Below are 5,931 nucleotides of genomic sequence, written 5' to 3' on the forward strand. Positions count from 1 at the left end.
TGAGATTTATCATGTAATCCAGTTAGTTTTGTTAGGATTTGATCCCTAGTATCCATGACACTACTAGAGAAAAGCTTATACACAGACGCTTACTAGTAGCGCGGGTTTATACCCCTCGCTACTGCTACTTACTAGTAGCGCGAGTTTTTACCCCTCGCTACTACTAAGTTGATAGTAGTAGCCCGGATTTTTAACCCTCGCTATTACTAAGTGGTCTATGCCATGCCCCCCCGGGACATGCCATAGTAGTAGCGAGGGTTATAAACCTACGCTACTACTTTGTCAATAGCTGTAGCGCACGTCAGATGCCCACGCTACTAGTATATTCCCACACCACCCATCCCCGATCCACCCACCAACCGTCCCACTCCACCCACCACTGTTTGTCTAAAAAAAACACCCAACCCTCGATCCAGATCCCCTCCTCTCTTCTCCCGATTCACCCCTCGTCTCCCTCCCATCCCACGCCGCCGCCGCCGCCCACCACCCCGGCGATCCCCAGCCTCTCCCTCTCCTTCTCCCCTGCATCCGTCGCCCGCACCTTCCCTCCCAGTCCCAGATCAACCCGCGGTGAGCCGGCGGCCAGGACACACGGCGGATCTGGACATGGACTTGGAGGCCAGCACGAATCTAAGCTCGCCGGCGAGACGAATCCATGCCCTGCGCCTTCCAGCGGATCGTGCCGTGGCCTCCCCGATTCGTTGCTCCGTCCGCATCGGTGAGTCTCCTGCTCTTGTCTCTATCCCCAGTTATGCATGACTTGGTTGCGCTCCCTTTTGTTGGAGGGGTGGGGTGGGGTGGGGGTCTGTCATGATCTTCAGATTTTTCCTTTTTGAAGAAACTGTGCTATGCGTTTGTGGATCAGAACCAGATATATTTATCACATCCGAGCGGCACCTCTTGATGTTGGTACATACACACAAGTCTCTGACCGATGCAATTGAATGGCAGTGTGATCCTTCCAAAGGGAAAAAATACATATAGAATGCATCATAGCAATTACTGAATGGACAGTATGGGATGGGCATAGGATGTAGTATGTGATATGCAAGACAAGAGTTAAGAAATGAGCTTTGTTTAACTGTGGTGGAAGTTTCTTGCAGCCCAACAGATGTGAGCATCATGCAGCCTTCCCGAGTCGCTGATTTCGGGGCGCTCGCGCACTCTGCTGGATTCAGAATAGAAGATCTTGCTAATTTCAGCACAAGTATGTCGCTCTTTTCTCAGTCAGTTGTCCTAGAAACTTACCCTCCTCCACTCATTTCAGTCATGGATCCTGTACGCTTTTCAGCTTGTGAGAAATTTACAACTTCATATGGTAGATTTCAGTGAGTAGCACTGTCGATGTTCATGATTACTAAAGCTTACTGGTTTCTCCTTTGTTTACTGATTTCAGTGAGCCCCAACTATTAAGTGTTATTCCATCTACATTAGGAATTGATGCAGTTTTTGCTCCCCAAATTGCAGTCCATTTCTCCGACTGATCTAGCTACTACGGCGGCGGCAGCAGCAGCAGTAACAGCAGTTGATCCTCAGGCACTACTAAAGCAAAAGGGAGCGCAACCAAATCTAGTAGCTTTAAGAACTCATAACAATGATAACTGGGGAGAGTCAAGTATGGCTGATACAAGTCCCCAGGATTCGTTTCGATTTTGGGTTGCTTCTGCTCATGTTGTTGGTTGCTCTCTTCTCTTGTGTTGGTGATGATGTGAGGGTGGCCCTTCCTTTTCTTTGCTGCAGTGCAGGAGAAGAAAACCCTAGACCGACCCGAGGATTCGTCCGACAACCACCTGAGGAGGAAGCAAGCCATGGACGGACCTCCCTTTCCTTGAATGCTGCGCCCTCCCACCCATCTTCCTGCAGCTGCAGGTAACCCCGGCCCCTTCCTCCCTGCGTGCACATGCTAGTCTGGTCATTACCCTGGCTGCGTACAGTAGCAGTAAACATTGTTAGCTTAATCCAAACTTACTAGTCTACAAATCTACATCGGTGTAGTAGTCTAGGAAAACTAGCTTGAGTCGATTTGCTTTTCTTGTGTTACTAGTGTCCGGCCAGAATTAGTAAGGTGTGATCAACGTGGCCGTATAATTAGATTAGGAAAAATACTAACTTGAGTCCGACTAGGACTTCTCCTAGCTATCTAGCTGCGTTGGTAGGAGTATAATACCAGGATTAGGAATTTGCAGTCCAAGTCGGTTAATAGGTGAGTCTGATTTGACTAGAACCTGTATCCACTGGTGGTGGCTGCGTCCATATATATACACCAGCTGGGTTCATTCAATGGAGTAACCTACAGTAGCTCATTCACTACTAGTTAGATCAATGGAGTAACCTGTTATTTCCTTTGCATTTTTTACTGTAAAAAGTCATGGCTCACCTATTAACCGGCGGCCGTAGAAGGACTAATCACCTAACTGAAACACTAATAATCAGAAGATAGATTGAACTTCGTTTAACGGATATACAACATATTGAATTATTTTCTATTTGGTCTAATTGATATAATAATGTCTAATAGAGTTCACAATCTTTACTTTGAAGATCTGTAGCTAGACGTTAGAACTGTTGACATGCAAATAATTAACTAACTGCATGTCGTACTTGAATTACAGGTTTTTGTTTTCGTCACTCCTTTGTTATATGGAAGAAGACTTCATGGTTAGCAGCTTGTTGAGTTATTTTGAAATCTTTATGCACTTTTCTGTTGAGTGCCTTTATTTTAAACTATGAGATATGCCTATGTTTAATTCGGAAATCTAAATGCAATCTTATGTTGTTCCACCGAGGTTGATTTTCAAAATGTGTATATCTAATATTTCTTACTGCAGCTTTAAGCTTCACTGTCATCTAACTTTGTCTAGTTAATTTCTGTTATCTGTCTTTGAACCTATAATATGGATGATATGTACACTTGTCGTTAACTGCATGTGTTTCCTGAACATGTCTAAAGTTTTTATAAGAAATACAGTTCTGAGCTCGGGCAATCGTAGGATGACTAGACACATACTACATATGATTTGAGATGTATATGTATGCAGTTTCACCCTTTGCTAAAAAATGTCCTATACAATGTAGACTTTGTGAACCCACATGAGCTAGGGGTTGCACCACAGGAGCATAGCGTGTACAAGTACTGAACATTGAAGATTGCATTGCAGCTCATCAGTATGCCTTCCTTGCAATCTTTGAAGCTAATTAAATTCGGAAGTGTTATTTTTTCCGTACAAGTTTGTATGTGTCAAGTACTTGCTAATTGATGTTTTGAGGGGTGCTCATATACTTACTCGGCAACATGGAAAGTTTTCACATTTGTTATAGCTGTCTCTATGGGTTAGCGACTTAGCATACATGTTGTAATAAGGTTTCGCATTTGCTTCTCTGACAAGGTCTGTTTTTATTCATATGTAGAAGATAGCGACAGAGTGCTGCAGGATAATGAGATGTTGAAGCGGCAGGCTGAATCCATGACACCGAAGTGCAATTGTGGCAGATTATCTCTATCTTTTCTTTTCATTTTTCTTATTATTGAGTGAGAACAGAATGAGGAACTGTGTGATAGTACATACAACAACTGTAGTAAAAAGAAACTTATGTTTGCAATTGTTAATGACATAGATACTTGCATGTTCTTTGAAGTGGTCATTTGTGAGTAGCAATGCATAATGAGGTTTTTTGGCTGATTTATTTCCTTTGGTTTCCGGTTAACCATGAAATAGGAGCCCAGCAGTGCTCACTATTGTGTTTACTCGGAATTGTATGCATAAAATGGAATTGGTGGATTTTATTTTTTTAATTATAAATTAGTTAGTAGTGGCGTGGGAAAAAACTGCGCGCTACTAGTATTACCCGAATATATCAGTAGTTTAGGATACTAGTAGTTTAGGATACTAGTAGCGTTGGTAGTATGGACACGCTACTACTATTTCGTTAGTAGTGGCGCGGGTACGAAATAGCAGTAGCGTGGGTGGCACATGCTACTACTAACTTTGTTAGTAGTAGCGTGGGTTTAACCCACGCTACTACTAACTATTAGCTGTAGCGCGATACTAGTAGCGCGGGAACCCGCGCTGCTAATAGCCATTTTACCCGCGCTGCTAGTAGCCTTTTTCCTAATAGTGTTATGTTCTGAGATTGATGTTGCTATGACTTTGCTATGCTTAATGCTAGCCACTAGGGCCCAAGTGCCATGAGTTCAGATCTGAACCTATTATGTTTTCATGAATATATGTGAGCTCTTAGACAATAATCGAGACCACTCCCGGCGATAACCGTAGTTTAAGGAGTTCATGTATTCACTAAGTGTTAATGCTTTGGTTCGGTACTCTATTAAAAGGAGGCCTTAATATCCCTTAGTTTTTGATAGGACCCCGCTGCCACGGGAGGGTAGGATAAAATATGTCATGCAAGTTCTTTTCCATAAGCACATATTACTATATTCGGAATACATGCTTACATTACATTGATGAACTGGAGCTAGTTCTGTGTCACCCTATGTTATAACTGTTGCATGAGGAATCACATCCGACATAATTATCCATCATTGATCCAATGCCTACGAGCTTTTCATATATTGAACTTTGCTTAGTTACTTTCCCGTTGCCACTGTTACGATTATTGCAAAACTGCTATTGTTACTTTTGCCACCGTTACCGTTTCTTCCATACTACTTTGCTACCAAATACTTTGCTGCAGATATTAAGTTTTCCAGGTGTGGTTGAATTGACAACTCAACTGATAATACTTGAGAATATTCTTTGGCTCCCCTTGTGTCGAATCAATAAATTTGAGTTGAATACTCTACCCTCGAAAACTGTTGCGATCCCCTATACTTGTGGGTTATCAAGACTATTTTCTGGCGCCGTTGCCGGGGAGCATAGCTCTATTCTTTGAGTCACTTGGGATTTATATCTGTTGATCACTATGAGGAACTTGAAAGACGAAAAAACCAAGATTTATCCCTCATCTACGAGGGGAGGTAAGGAACTGCCATCTAGCTCTGCACTTGATTCACCTTCTGTTTTGAGTAAACTCGCGACACCTAAACCTACTCCTACTATTGATTCTGATATGTCGCATGTTATTGATGATGCCACTTTTTCTTTGCATGATACTTATGATGAAACTACTTCTATGCTTGATAATAATGCCATTAGGTGAATTTCTTGATGAACAACTTGCTAGGGCTAGAGAGAATGAAATTATTGAAACTGATAATATTGATGAAAGTGATGATGAAGATTCTCCCCCTAGATATGAATTGCCTGATGTGCCTGAGGGTTATGTTATGGATGAAGAAACTGCTAGAGACTTTTTTGCTTGCAAAGATAGATACGATCTTAAGAAACTATTAGCTAAGCTGAAAGAAAAGTCTTTGAATGCTAGAATGAAATATGACCCTACTTTTGCTACTTCACCTATATGTATCGCTGATAAGGATTATGATTTCTCTGTCGATCCCGAGTCAATTACTTTGGTTGAATCTGATCCTTTTTATGGCTATGAATCTGAAACTGTTGTGGCACATCTTACTAAATTAAATGATATAGCCACCCACTCATGAGGAAAAAAATCGTTACTACTATATCCTCAAGTTATTTCCGTTCTCATTAAAGGGTGATGCTAAAGTATGGTTTAATTCTCTTACTCTTGGTTGTGTGCGTAGTCCCCAGGATATGATTTATTACTTCTCTGCTAAATATTTTCCCGCTCATAAGAAACAAGCTGGCTTAAGGGAAATATATAATTTTGTGCAAATTGAAGAAGAGAGTCTCCTACAAGCTTGGGGGAGGCTTCTCCGATTACTTAATGCTTTGCCTGATCATCCTCTCAAGAAAATGAAATACTTGATATGTTTTATAATGGACTAACCGATGCTTCCAGAGACCACCTGGATAGTTGTGCTGGTTGTGTTTTCAGGGAAAGAACTGTTGA

At 41.9% G+C, this 5,931-nt stretch overlaps 1 long non-coding RNA gene across 5 annotated transcripts; it reads left to right on the plus strand.

The window, feature by feature from the left end:
• Positions 1-338: 338 nt before the first annotated feature.
• On the plus strand, positions 339-3,684 carry LOC109774237 (uncharacterized). Of its 5 annotated transcripts, none has more exons than XR_006666163.2 (6): positions 339-718; positions 1,104-1,207; positions 1,468-1,869; positions 2,613-2,658; positions 3,076-3,165; positions 3,409-3,684. It is a non-coding gene; the product is annotated as an uncharacterized lncRNA (long non-coding RNA). The 5 variants fall into 5 exon arrangements; XR_006666166.2 differs by having other exon boundaries at positions 3,412-3,684; XR_012189409.1 differs by having other exon boundaries at positions 1,468-1,615; positions 1,741-1,869; positions 3,076-3,684.
• Positions 3,685-5,931: the final 2,247 nt, after the last annotated feature.

This window comes from Aegilops tauschii, chromosome 7, assembly GCF_002575655.3.
Source record: "Aegilops tauschii subsp. strangulata cultivar AL8/78 chromosome 7, Aet v6.0, whole genome shotgun sequence".
Taxonomy (NCBI): domain Eukaryota; kingdom Viridiplantae; phylum Streptophyta; class Magnoliopsida; order Poales; family Poaceae; genus Aegilops; species Aegilops tauschii.